Source organism: Melanotaenia boesemani, chromosome 23 (genome assembly GCF_017639745.1).
Source record: "Melanotaenia boesemani isolate fMelBoe1 chromosome 23, fMelBoe1.pri, whole genome shotgun sequence".
Taxonomy (NCBI): domain Eukaryota; kingdom Metazoa; phylum Chordata; class Actinopteri; order Atheriniformes; family Melanotaeniidae; genus Melanotaenia; species Melanotaenia boesemani.
The window spans coordinates 858,612-872,731 of NC_055704.1; the positions used below are offsets into that span (position 1 = coordinate 858,612).

A 14,120-nucleotide genomic window follows, 5' to 3' on the forward strand; every position below is an offset into this window, starting at 1 on the left:
TCCGGTTCGGACTCACCTGATGCGGATCCTCCGCAGTCCGGGTCTGCGGGTTCAACAGGAGACCGCCGCAGTTCTCTCACTCTTTCCGCTGTTCTGACGCAAATGAAGCGGCGCTGAAGGATCCATCCAGGCTGAGCTCTGCGGGGCTGTCGGTCCGGTTCGGCAGCCTCCGGCGCCAGCGGAGGAGTCGACCTGGGTCCTCCGGCTCCGGACAGACTTGGTCTGAGACGGGCCACACGGCGGCGGATCTGGATCTCTGTGACCCAAACACAGCGGCACGCGGCGGAGAGACGAGTACCAAAGACCCGCGGCAGCTCCGCTCAGACTCGGTCCGTAAGATGCCTCCGAGCCGCCGGTACCGTACAGATCCCTTCCACTCGGGTATTCCAGTTCGTCCTGGTCCTGGTCCTGGACGCGTGTCTGAGTTCGGCCTCAACACAGCAGCTCTTTCTTTCTGACGAGCAGCCAGCGTCCAATCACAGCGCCGGATTCTGGGAGGGACGGACCGGAAACCGGACTGGATCACAGCGGACCGGAGTCTGAACCGAGCCACGGGCTCGAGGCGGAGCTGGTGCGGGTCTTCAGGGTCCACATGTTGTTCTTTTCTTTCTCATAAATAAACACATTTATGGGTAAATATCAAAGATGGTTTATTTGAAACAATTCTGTCATTTTGTTCTAAAATGATTTTATAAGTTCAGACTCATAAACTTCATCACATGAAAACATGAAATCATCATCATCATCCTGAAATAAAACCAGCTTCAGTCAGTCAGGGCGATGAGAAGATCTTCAGTCTTTATTTATACAGAAACAGTTTACAACAAAGTCATCTCATGTAGTCCAGTTCTAGTCTCATTCCAGCAGGACTACAGGGGGGATCAGGGTCACCACCAGACCTCCTGCAAGCTTTATCTGAAAGGAAAGTTCTTCTTTTTGTCATCATTGTCTTGATAAAACTCATTTTTATTCCTGTTATTGTTAAGTAGATTAAAAGTCAGCAGATGAATAAAAGTGGGAATGAGCCAGTAGTTCTTTTTATTTGGTTAATCAATGATTCAGCTGAAGAGGTTAAAATGAGAACTAAATTCTAACACCATCCATTTTCCATCACCCGAAGCTTCTCTTAGTTTCTCTTATCTTTTTGTTTCTCTCTGTTATAATGAATCAAACTTATTTAGGAAGAATAAAACCATCTCATCTCCAGCTCCAGATCCCTGCGGGAAGAAACCAGTTCTCAGCTAAATGGACTGGTCTCCATACTGACCTCATGTTGTCTACAGAACATGTTGTAGACAGTCGAGCTGTTAAATGTAAAGTCGGTTGTTCTTCACATGACTGAGATGAAAGCTTCCTGCTGGCAGGAGATGATCATCAACAGATGTCTGCCTCTCTGAGATATGAAGGAAGGAGGCTTTTAGTTTTTGGATGTGTTTAACGGATCAGACAGTTTCTCTGCTGTCGGCTTCTCCAGGTGTTCAGCTCCACCTTCACTGAGCAGCTGCTGCACAAATAAGTCATTTCACCACCGAGTTCAACAGGTTTCCAGCAGATCTCCCATCAGGCTGTTCCACAGCAACAAGCTTCGAGTCTGACGCTGGGACACACTTAGATTCAGTTGAGGGGACACACACACACACACACACACACACACACACACACACACACACACACACACACACACACACACACACACACACACACACACAGCATACACAGGCATCTCTTTTCTATCCCATTTTTATATTAATTAATTTTAAGTGTTAGTTTTTCAGGATCTGTGTTTTAGTGGGTTTGCTATGTTTATGGGGTCATATGTGTGTGTTTCTGGGCTTTGCTGTTATCTCTGATGGGGACTCTTCACCATGTCATGTAAACAAGAACCAGTTCTCAAACATTTTACCTGGAAAAACAAAAGAAGGTTGAAATGGCGGAAGGAACCTGCAGCTCTTATCGTACCTGACTATCTGTTTTCGTTAAGGAAAAACTGTTTGCTTGTCTTGAAAACGATGACAGGACCATCACGCCCACCAGACCTCACCTGGTGAGATTTGCCCTCTGTCCAGTAAGCACCAGTCAGCATCCAGTGCAGCGTTACAGGTGTGCTCATAGAACTGATCAGTAACAGAAAAGCTTATCAATCATTAAAAACTGTGTTTGCACTGGTATCTGATGAATTTACTAACATAACTCGTTTTATTCTCTTAGAACGAAGCATTTCCATCTGCTCACCGTGGGTCCACATACATGCAGCTGCCACCATGCATGCAACTTTTTCCGGTAGGAGCTCCGTTTGGGATTAGAAACGTCCTAAAAGTACCATAGAAGAAGACAGTACACCTGTAGTTACCTGTAGTGATGTCATCGCTGTACCTGATCCACTCACATGAAAACATCTTTATGTCTGGAGGAAGTTTGGCCGCTGACGGCCACCGTACATGAGAGATGTGACATTCATGAACGAATCAATCCTTTTGAACGGCTCTTTTGAACGAATGATTAGAATGGAGTTGTGACTGCGAGCCGTTAGTTTTCGATCCTTTTTCATTGTTATTTTTTTCATCTATAAATTCTCCACACTGCCGTCACGCGACACGCGTGTGCTGTCGTGAGAGTCTGGTGTCCTACATGCTCCATTCACGTGAATGCATCGATTAACAGGAAGTAACTGCTGTTCCCATCGTTACCACTAGATGTCAGCAGCTTTCTCAGTGAGATCCAGTTCAGTGGGTAGAAACAAAAACTCAGAATCAGTAATGTGTCTTTGAAATGAACGAGAAGAGTCGACTCCCATCAGGAAGCTGAAGCTTCAGCTGGCTCAACGGGCAGGGGGCGGGATTTAGTTTGATGGACAAGATGCAGCCAATCACATGCAAGCACAGACTTGGATCATACCATTATCTAATAGAAGGAAGGGGGAGGTCCCTAAAGATCTTCTGTTGTTTCTTTTTTGTTTACAGAGACGTTTCTTTCTTTTCTAAAGTCCAGCTCATCAGACGGAGGTGTCAGCTCCTCTCACATGGCTGAGATTGTTGGGATTGAGTAGATTTTTGTACTGAGGGCTGGTTTCAGTGGGACTTGGGGCTCCCTCGGGGAGTTATTACAATCAGATGACTAATGAACTCTGTTTGATAATAATACACCAAACAGCCACATTGGAAGGCACAGATCAGAGAGAGTTTGGAATATTTGGGACACCAGAACCACTTGGCCATGTCCTTTGATATCAGGCTTTATATTAATAAAAGATTAAAAGAATTACAAAACGCTAAAAAGCAGAACAAACCTCCCAGTAAATAAAGCAGATTAATCCTAATGAGACCTCAGGGGAGGGAAGCTGGTGGGAAATTCCTCCTGGGGCCTCATGCTGATGTTTTATTGACCTTTTTATGAATCTAAAAACATTTAATAGAATTTCTAAAATGAGCATTTCTGATATAAACTAAGAATCAAAATTAAAATCAGTTGAGGGAAATTTTCTGTGATTGCTGAGGTTCAAAATGAGGTAATATTTTCCACGAAACAGTCAGTTATTAATTTTAGATTACAGCGTTTATTCTTAGAATTAACTTCAGCCAGAGACCAAAATCCTCATTTAAGTTATTTTATCTTAAATCGGTGGTTTATTGCTGGTAATAAGCGGCTTGTTGGGATGATTTGGAGCATAGCTTTTCAGTGCAGAAACCTTTATTCTGATTCTTCTCTGAGCCAGTGTCAGCTTGCTTTACCTGATAGAAGAAGATTTGATAGAATTTAAGGAATATTTAGCTTGTTGCAGTGCAGACATTAACTGATGCTCCAGACATGGACAGACGACTGCTGCTGGTGTGTAAAAGCTCTTCATAACAGTTCCCAGATAAGATATACGATCAGGTTTTTAGGAATTAAATGTTTTAACAAGCTTAAGCAGGTAGCTGCAGGGCCGATTGCTGCTCCACAGTAACGAAATAACTGACTTTCACTTTTATGACCAAACACCTAAATCCCAGATTTGTCTTTACAGTAAATTTATAATCACAAGAAGTTATTTACAGATTGTGATTTTACTTTTAATGTTCTAATAAAGTTCATTTGAGTGAAGATTCAGCAGTTATTATTTCTGTTTGAATTTATAAACAGACGGATTTCGTTTCCTCACAGGACTGACCGGCCCAGGACAGGACTGACCGGCCCAGGACAGGACTGACCGGCACAGGACAGGACTGACCGGCCCAGGACAGGACTGACCGGCCCAGGACAGGACTGACCGGCACAGGACAGGACTGACCGGCCCAGGACAGGACTGACCGGCCTAGGACAGGACTGACCGGCCCAGGACTGACCGGCCCAGGACAGGACTGACCGGCCTAGGACAGGACTGACCGGCCCAGGACAGGACTGACCGGCCCAGGACAGGACTGACCGGCACAGGACAGGACTGACCGGCCTAGGACAGGACTGACCGGCCCAGGACTGACCGGCCCAGGACAGGACTGACCGGCCCAGGACAGGACTGACCGGCCTAGGACAGGACTGACCGGCCCAGGACAGGACTGACCGGCACAGGACAGGACTGACCGGCCCAGGACAGGAGTGCTAGTGATGATGGAGTTTAAAAGAAAAAATAAGTTAAAACAAAAGAATAAAATAGAAATAAAGATATTTTAAATATGAAGAAAAAAAGGAATAATTTACAAGAAAAATGTAAATAAATAAATTTTATTTTATTTTTCACAGTAAAGGCCCATTTCTGCTCCCGTACGTACGTAAACAGCGACGTCCGTTTCAAACGTTGTCACATGTCACCGTCCTCTTACTTCCAGGGTTGTAAGTCAGTTCCTCCACTAGGGGGCAGTGCTGAGTTCAGAGTTTACTCCCCGTTAAGCAGCGGTATCGCGTCGCTATGAAGTTATTTCCAAACGCCCAACATGCCCTAAACACTCACGCACAGCCTTTCTTCCAAAGCTTGTGCAACTTCTACAGTTGTTGTCCTCGGCTTGATTCTTCTGCTTTTTTGTTCCCTTCCTGACCCTCTTATTCTTCTCTGGTTTGTTTCTTTCTCTGGTTGCATGTCAGCTAATTGCTCAGCACTGCCCCCGTGGTTTACGGTGGTATTGCTCCGTCTTCTGCGTGAAGCGACGGATAGCTAAGCCCCCTGAAAACGGACCAAATTACGTACGTAACCAATGCAGAAGACGGACAAAGTGTAAATGATCGAGCATAAATGGGCCTTAAAAAACAGTTGAATCATATTATATAGTTTTCATTTATAACAAGTTAAGTAAGCTTAACAACATAAAAAGAAAATTTGATAAAAAATAAATTTTAATGGTAAACTTGATGAACAATGTTTGAGCTTTTACACTGACTGCAGTAGAAACCACGGAGGAGCAGGAACAGCTGAAGGAACAACACCAGCGGGAGGTCGGGGTGGGTTTCTCTACCTGGACCGTCCTCCACGCTCATGATACCGACGTTCACAACCAAGCAGACCAGAATACTCCAACATCCTCTAAATGTAAACATGACACAGGAAGTGAAACACATAACTCACATTTACTGGGTTATAATCACAAAGTTCAGTGTGTGAGTGTGTGAGTCGAGCTGAACTAGATTAAAGGTCCAGTGTGCAGAATTAACGCTATCTAGTGGTAAAGATGGCACACTAGTGAATGTATGGTGTCTGTCAGTGGCCAAATTTCCTTCATGTTTTCATGTGTGAGTGGAATCACTGGCCTCAGGTGCACTACAGGTGACAACATCTTCTTCTATGGTGTTTTTAAGGCGCGCTGATCCCAGACGGAGCTCCAGCTCCGATCAGACAACGATTTTTCTGTCAATGACCTTTGACATTGTTACCTGCACCTGTGATAAATCAACTTGGATAAACTTAATTCAATTACTTGGTACAAATGAAAGCAATTCCTTCACGTTGCTTCTAAAATTTTCTTAATTTCAAGATAATAAAGTGAAGTTTCATATCAAAAGAATTAAGCAGGATTGATGAGAAGCAGGCACTTCATTTATAACTGGAATACTTTTTATAGAGCATGTCATCATAATTTCCACATGTGCTTATTTGAAATTAAGATGATTTATTGTGAAAGCTGTATATATCTATGTCTTGGGATGGGAACGACCCCTGTTCCTTTCTGTGCTGCAGCCTCTGACTGAACACACTCGGTTGTTGCCTCACTGTGTTCTTTGCATTTCGTTAAACACATGACGAGGAGCTTTCCACAGCATTCAGAACTGGATTTCCTTCTTTTTGACTGCCTGTTCAGCAGCTGCGTTTGAGTCCATCTCTGGACACCATGAAGCCTCCACCTTCCACCTCCATGAGCACCATGTGGCCTACCGTAGAATCCAAACACACACTGGATTTGTTTTCTTTTCAGACCTTCCAATCTAAATCCGATCTTTGATGCTACATGTAAAGACAGGACGGGGACTACACATGGCATTCTATAACTTGGTGTTTGGGACATACTTTAGTTTGCTGCATGGACCTGTGTTAATTCTGTCCCTCTGAGCAAATGCTAAATTATTATCCGGCCCACCAGAACAGGCTGCCTGCCAGAGTCCCTTCGCCTGGCTGTGCTATAAATATCCCATAAAGCCTGCTGCCATCTCCACTTTCTGTTAGCTGATAGTTGGGCAGCACAAACTGCCTCCAGCCTCCTGCAGATAAAGACCGCTAAAGAAAATGAAGAGGAGCAGAAAGGACGTGATAATACAGCCCACCTCTGGAGCTGCTCAGTTCTTTAGGAAAATGAGACAAAACTTTGAGAGCTAGAACAGTTTCTGAGAAATTTGATGATGATGATGGTCACATTGGGTGACAGAAGAGAACAATGTCTTTGTACATTTTGATGTATAATTTGTATCTGTACAGGAGAAACTGGGCATTGGAGTACACACCATTAACATTTCAGACGGCAATTTCTGAACTTTCATTAAACTTAAAATAAAAAAAGGATAAAACATATCAACGTGTCCTTTCACACACTAAAAGTTTTATGGTCCATGACTCGTTTAAACTTTGAATGAAGTTTCTTTGTGAAAGTAGGACTGATTTAAAGGTCTCCCAAATGGACCTTTTTTCTCATTTTGGCAAAATCCCATTTATTTTCAGTCCGAGAAATTTGGCATTTTTCTTCAAGACTTCTGCAAACACGCGTTACACACAGTTTCATAACCACAGTAAAAAAACACTTCTGATCAAGCCGCACTTTTCATTTACATGTTGTTTGGATTTCCTCAATGACATCATACAGGGCTTAAAATAGTGATGGTGCCCTGGTGCACATGGCAAAAAAAACCAAACCAAAACAAAAAACAAACAAAAAACAAACAAACAAACAAACAAAACAAAACAAAAAAAACACTTTAGTTGCACAACACAAATTTATAAAATAATTGAATCGTCTGATATTTCCTGTTGTGCTCCAGACCCATAAGATGTGACTCATTTCATAATTAAGAAAATCATAAATTTGTCTCTTTGCTTTGACTATTTGCTCATTAGAATTAGAACGAGAGGGCCGACTGGCTTAAACCAGCAAAGAATCAGCTTTCCCGTTACAGTATGTCTCTATGCCAGCAGACTGCTCATACTTACAGAAACAGCGATGTAAATGTCCATTTTCACCTTGTTTAATGCTCATGCTTGACGTTTAATTCTTACATCTAATTTACTTGGACCTGAACTGCTTCTCAAGTCTTTTCTGAGCCCCGGCTGGTTTTCCTCATAATGTTAAACTGTGATTGTGTCAAAACTGTAAAATATATCACAATACCCACAAAAAAAAAAGATTTATCTTCCACGACCTGCTTGAACTTTGAGTGAATTCAAAGATACAAAGACGATGTAGACAAGAAGATCCCATATCTCTTTTTTGTTTATTATGGCTAAACATCATGAGTATACTACTTCAACAACAGGAACACCATTATTTGCAGATGATATCATTTTTATTACAAATTTGGAAAAATCTCTTCTACTGTTATTAAATCTTATTCGTCGATATGGGAGAATTTCAGGTTATAAATGAAACAAATTAAAATAATCAGTAATGCCTACTTGAATCTACTTCCTGCTTTGTGCTTCCTTCTGCTTGCATTTTTTTCCCTCTCTTTACCAGCAAGAAACGTAAGAACAGGGCTCCTGGTGACTGGAACAACATTAGTGGATAGATGTGGTCGACTATGACGGAGAACTGGTGGAATAATCTAACCCTGCAGAATCAGCGAGTGAGTGTGACCAACTTCCTTTCAGGATAAAAGCTTGAGAAGAGACTGAAACGCTGCAAGACTTTCTTGTAAATCAGGAATTTATTGACTATTGCAGCTTCCGTACAAGCTACTCAGTTGTGAAATGGATTAAGTCAAGTCCATTTGACCAGGACCACATCTCAGGTCCACATCCCAGGACCACATCTCAGGCCCACATCTCTGGACCACATCCCAGGACCACATCTCAGGACCACATCTCAGGTCCACATCTCTGGACCACATCCCAGGCCCACATCTCAGGTCCACATCCCAGGACCACATCTCTGGCCCACATATCTGGACCACATCCCAAGACCACATCTCAGGTCCACATCCCAGGACCACATCTCAGGACCACATCTCAGGTCCACATCTCTGGACCACATCTCAGGACCACATCTCAGGTCCACATCTCTGGACCACATCTTAGGCCCACATCTCAGGACCACATCCCAGGTCCACATCTCTGGACCACATCCCAGGACCACATCTCAGGCACACATCTCAGGACCACATCTCAGGCCCACATATCTGGACCACATCTCAGGCCCACATCTCTGGACCACATCTCAGGTCCACATCTCTGGACCACATCCCAGGACAACATCTCAGGCACACATCTCAGGTCCACATCTCAGGTCCACATATCTGGACCACATCTCAGGTCCACATATCTGGACCACATCTCAGGACCACATCTCAGGTCCACATATCTGGACCACATCTCAGGTCCACATCTCAGGACCACATCTCAGGTCCACATCTCAGGACCCGTTCCCGCTGCGGGTGAAGAAACTGAGCTTTTCATGAGACTTCTTGGCCTGAACACATGGCTGTCAGATGCATGTATCACCCATGGGATGAAGTTCATTGATGACCTCAGTTTTTTGTGGAACTGTAGGAGTGACTCAGACCTGATGGGCTGCATCCAGGTCTAACTGGATGCAGATTACATGCTGCACACCTGCGTCATGCTGTTGGGATGGAAAACCCAAACATGAGTGTAAAGATAAGAGCGCAGGACACAGCAGAGAGGCAATCAACTCCCAGCTCTCCCCCTCACCAGACCCTCTTCTCCACATTACTCAAGGTCTTCAAAATATGTCTCTATCCCGGTCTGGACCCCAGCAACCACCATCTACCAAGAAACTCCTCCCCCTCCTCATCCTCCGATTAGACCATCAGTCCTGGCAGAGCAGGACATGGGAGGAGGTGCAAGAGGTTCACGGAGCAGCAGCAGAGTTCGCAAAGATGACATATCATGATGTGTTCAGGGTCCTGCTGTAGTTTTGCTACTACTGACAGCTGTTCAGAGATCAAGCCTGGACCCAGTAGGATTCCTGTGATAGTAAAATAAGGACTGGAACAGGGTCAACCTGTGGGGTGAATGGATCTAATCTGTTAACTGGACCATGTAAAAACTCAGAATACAACAGAGACCAGAGGAAACTTCATAAAGCTGCTGTACTTAATATCAGATCTTTGTTGCTGTTAGTTAATGATGTCATTATTTCTCACAGTTTAGATTTTCTTTTTCTGACAGAAACATGGTTAACAGAAGACACAAGTGCTGCAGTTCTTAGTGAAACACACCCCCTCATGTTAGGTTTAGGAATAAATGTGGAAACGGGAGGAAAGGGGGGGGAGAAGCTGCCTTATTTAAAGATTCATGCCAGTGTAAAGAAATTTCATTTGCTGCTTTTACTTCTCTTGACTATCTTAGTTTTTTTAAGGGTGTTTCTAAATCCAGTTTTATCCTGCTGTACCTCTCTGAGCTGTTTTTCCCATATTCGCCAGCCTCAGATCAGCTGATCAGCTCCTTGTGGGGGTGTTGGGGTCTTGGCGGAAGGTCACAGGGGATCGAGGCTTCACGGTGGCTGCTCTTAAACTGTGGAAGTCTTTGCTGCTTCCGGTTAGAGACGCCCCATCACTGTCCAGTCTTAAAACCCGCCTGAAGACCCATTTTTATGATCTGGCCTTCGTTCAGCATGAGACTCTTGTTTTCTGGTTTCATTGCTGTATTGTTTTATCGTTTTACTGCTCTTGTTTCTGTTTTTACTTTACATTTTACTTTCAAATGTTTTGTTTCTGTGCTTTGTTCAGCTGATGTTGTGTTAAAGTGCTCTATAAATAAACTTAAGTTGAGAACCACACTGCACGAATCCAGGACTTTGGTTAGTTAAACTAACCAATCTTAACAGTTCAGTTAAGATGAAATTAAGAGAACTGTAGATCCAACTTAAATGAATTGCTTCCATTTGTAATAAGTGACTGAATAAAGTCATTAATTGTTAAGCTGGTACTACGGAAGGTCCAATACAATTTCTTTCTGTCCTATACCGATTTTGTTATGTGGGGTTTAGATATCTTCCAGTACCACATACCGATCTGATACCCAGGTTGAAAAACTCAAATCAAAGAATTTCTATTAAAAACTATCTTGAAGTTGGACTTGCAGCAAATGTTTTCCACAACCGACAGGAGCCGGGCATCCAGAATAATGAATTCTAAAACTTTTTCTGTTATTCTGGGGAATTTCTTTTACAAATTACTTGCATTTTAAAAAAAACATTTGCCAGTGTTTGTTGTTTCATCCAGTTCTTTATGCTTTTTCTTAAACGCTTTACAACTTGAGCCTTGACAGAACTAACATTCTTTGACAGAATCTCTCCGTCCATTTACGCGATCAGCGCAGCGTAATCGCAACTTAATCTTTGTGCTGATGAGGGTAGCGCTGCACAGCTTCGTGCTGATGAGGGTAGCGCTGCACAGCTTCGTGCTGATGACGGTAGCGCTGCACAGCTTTGTGCTGATGAGGGTAGCGCTGCACAGCTTCGTGCTGATGAGGGTAGCGCTGCACAGCTTCGTGCTGATGACGGTAGCGCTGCACAGCTTTGTGCTGATGACGGTAGCGCTGCACAGCTTCGTGCTGATGAGGGTAGCGCTGCACAGCAGCTTTGTAAGTTCACCGGTGGTAAATCTGGCAGCACTCGTTTGAAACCTCAGTCCTGCGTACTCAGCATGTCACTGTCTTGTTTGTGGGATTTTCTAATAAGTAATGATGCCAAATTGCTAACATGATGCTAATGCTAAATGTTAGCACAATGATGACTCACGTGCAGCTGTTTCTCCGCCTACCAACTCAAAACAACGGCCATGCATGATCACATTAGCTCTCTGTGTCTGTGTGTGGTGAAGGATTGTGATTCAGTTTCCGTGGTATCAGATGGTCTTTGGACAGAAATGCTTGCCCGATACGATACCCTTAGTTTTGGCAGGATTGCATCGAAAGTATTTACGATACTAATACCAGTATTGTCCCAACTCTAGTTGGTACCCCAAGTGTGGAGGGTGGTACAGGTAGAGAAACCCAGAGTTAAAAACCCAGAGTTGTTCCAAAGCTGTTGATGAACATCTTGATGGTTTGTCTCAGTAATTCTTACTGCAGTGAATGTGCGAGTATATCAGGCATAATGTGGACATACTTTTAGATGAAATTTCTATTGTTATGCAACAATTTTAATCTTTTCTGTTAACTTTGCATGAAATTGAGTGATTCTTTATTTGAAAGAAATTAAATTATCTGAGTAAGTTTGACCTTGAATGAGAAAAATTGAATGAAAATAAATACACTTAATTCAATCACTTCTTGGTAATTAAAATTTAAGTTGGTTCAACTATTCTTTTTTTACAGTGTGTTATATTTGATTTGTATGAGGCTGATTTATTACTGCAGGAATAATATGACTGAAGGAATCACAGCTGCAGACTAGCATCTGAACGGGGGTTGTATCAGGGTACTAAAAACATTTTAATACTGAAATTTAATTCTCTAACATGTATACTTCCTCTTATTTCAGCAAAGAGAACTCAAGTAAATGATGACATGCATCAAGATTATCTTTCAAACCCCTCAGTGATACAGCAAAGACGAAGTTCTGGCCATGATGCAGCATTTTATTTCAAACCTGTGTGTATGTAACATGTAGAAAACCGTTTAAAGATTCTCATCGACCCCCCCACCCAGTCGGTGAGCAGCGCCACAGTCCGGTCAGATTTGCCCAAATAGCAGCAGTTTTGTGGTTGTAAATATTTTATGGACGCGTGCCTGTAACTCTTATAGATGACCAGGAGTGACTTTTTAGTTTATACTGCATGGCAAGAAAATTGTGTCATGAGCACTGTACAATGCAGACTTTTACACGCTAAACTTTCAGACCTCATGTGTCATGGAGAGTGGAAGCTGGAGACGAGGACGTGGGACCCAACACCGGAGCAGTTGCTGGTAGTACGAAGGTTTAATCAGACAAAAGACACACAACTAACACACACATGAAGACTATAGATATGGCAATGAATAAAGGAAAACCTGGAGCATGTATACAGAGGGACTAATTACAAGACAAGAAGCAGGTGTGACAATAAGTGGCCGGAAGCAGGGAACAGGAAGTAAAGTAGACAGAATACTGAAGGGGAAAAAACTACAAAATAAAACTGGAAAATAGACAGAACTGAATCCGTGAACCGGTGAGCTGAATATGTTGGCTCAAGCATGTTGATAAAGCTTCCTGGTAATAGTGACTGAAATCTGACAACAAAAAGAAAAATAAAGAAGTGAGTCTCAGGCAACAAAAGATCCAGGACTGAAGTCCTTTGTGTCCTGGTACCCCTCCCCCTCTCTGATCCTCATTAATCCAGCATTATGTCAGACAGCTTTGCTGAATATGAAACGCTGCCAAAAGAAGACCTCATGCCAGACATCCTGCCACAGGGTTTCCTTATTCTGTGCTGCAGTTTAAGCTCCTTAATCTGGCTCAGCATACTTTGCTTGCGTGAGGCCACACAGCAATAATCAGTATGAGCAGTTTACTTGGTGTCAAGGTTGGACTCATAAATTATCAGGAACCCAGGGATAGGTGATGGAGTTTTATTGAACAGATAACCAAAGTGCAGGATAATACAGGTACTGACGGTTATTAGAGAGTCCGTGTGATGAAAGGCTGCGGCAGGTGCTTCCGTGAATACTGACAGAGCGGAAAAGCCAAGTCTGTGATCTAAAGGCAAAGTCCAGAGAGCAATCCAGAGGTCAGTATCCAGGGAATCTAATAATTAATCAAAGGCAGAGTTACCACTCAGGGAGCAGGCGGAGGCGAATATCCAGGTTCAGAATATGGGGTTGACAGCAGGCAGGCAAGCAGACAGACGGGTTACCGGGAAAACAGGAGGGAAACGGAGGCTGGATACGTGCAGGGATAAACCGAGACGATCTGGCACTGAAGAGTTGTCACAGTCCAGTATATAAAGGGCACAGTCCAGCTGGAGCACATCAGCAATCAAGCTGAAAAGCTGGAGATGCGTTCGGGAGCAGCAGGGAAAACTGACCCCTATAAGCGGCGACGTGACAATCACACTGAACACCAGCTCTCTGCAGGGGTGCGTCCTCAGCCCTCTGCTCTACACCAGATGACCCACCAATGTTGTGCCAAGAACAAATCACATCATCAAGTACAGGGACGACACAACAGTGGTGGGTCTGATCCAGGACGGCAAAGAGAAGCGCTACAGGGAGGGCGTCAAACGTTTTGTGGACTGGTGCAGTAACAACAATCTGATCTTGAATATGGAAAAAACAAGGAACTGGTGCCCGATCCACATCAGGGGTGCTGTGGTGGACATCGTTCCACACATTAGGTTCCTGGGAGTTCACGTAGCCAATAACCTCACCAGGGGCCTCATTTATAAAGCTGACATATGTACAAAAACTGGCATATGCCAGTTCTCGTCAGCTTTTGGGATTTCTAAGAATCAAACTTGGTGGGAGAATGTTCCTACCTCTGACCCTGGCGAAACTGCGACACCACCGGTCC

The 14,120-nt window shown here is 43.6% G+C and overlaps 1 protein-coding gene across 1 annotated transcript in view; it reads right to left on the reverse strand.

Moving 5' to 3' along the window:
• large1 (LARGE xylosyl- and glucuronyltransferase 1) overlaps positions 1–540 on the reverse strand; it is a 104,705-nt gene extending 104,165 nt beyond the window's left edge. Inside the window, exon 1 of the mRNA XM_041976856.1 lies at positions 17–540. The gene's annotated coding sequence lies outside the window, so the exon portion shown is untranslated. The remainder of the gene's footprint in view (positions 1–16) is intronic.
• Positions 541–14,120: the final 13,580 nt, after the last annotated feature.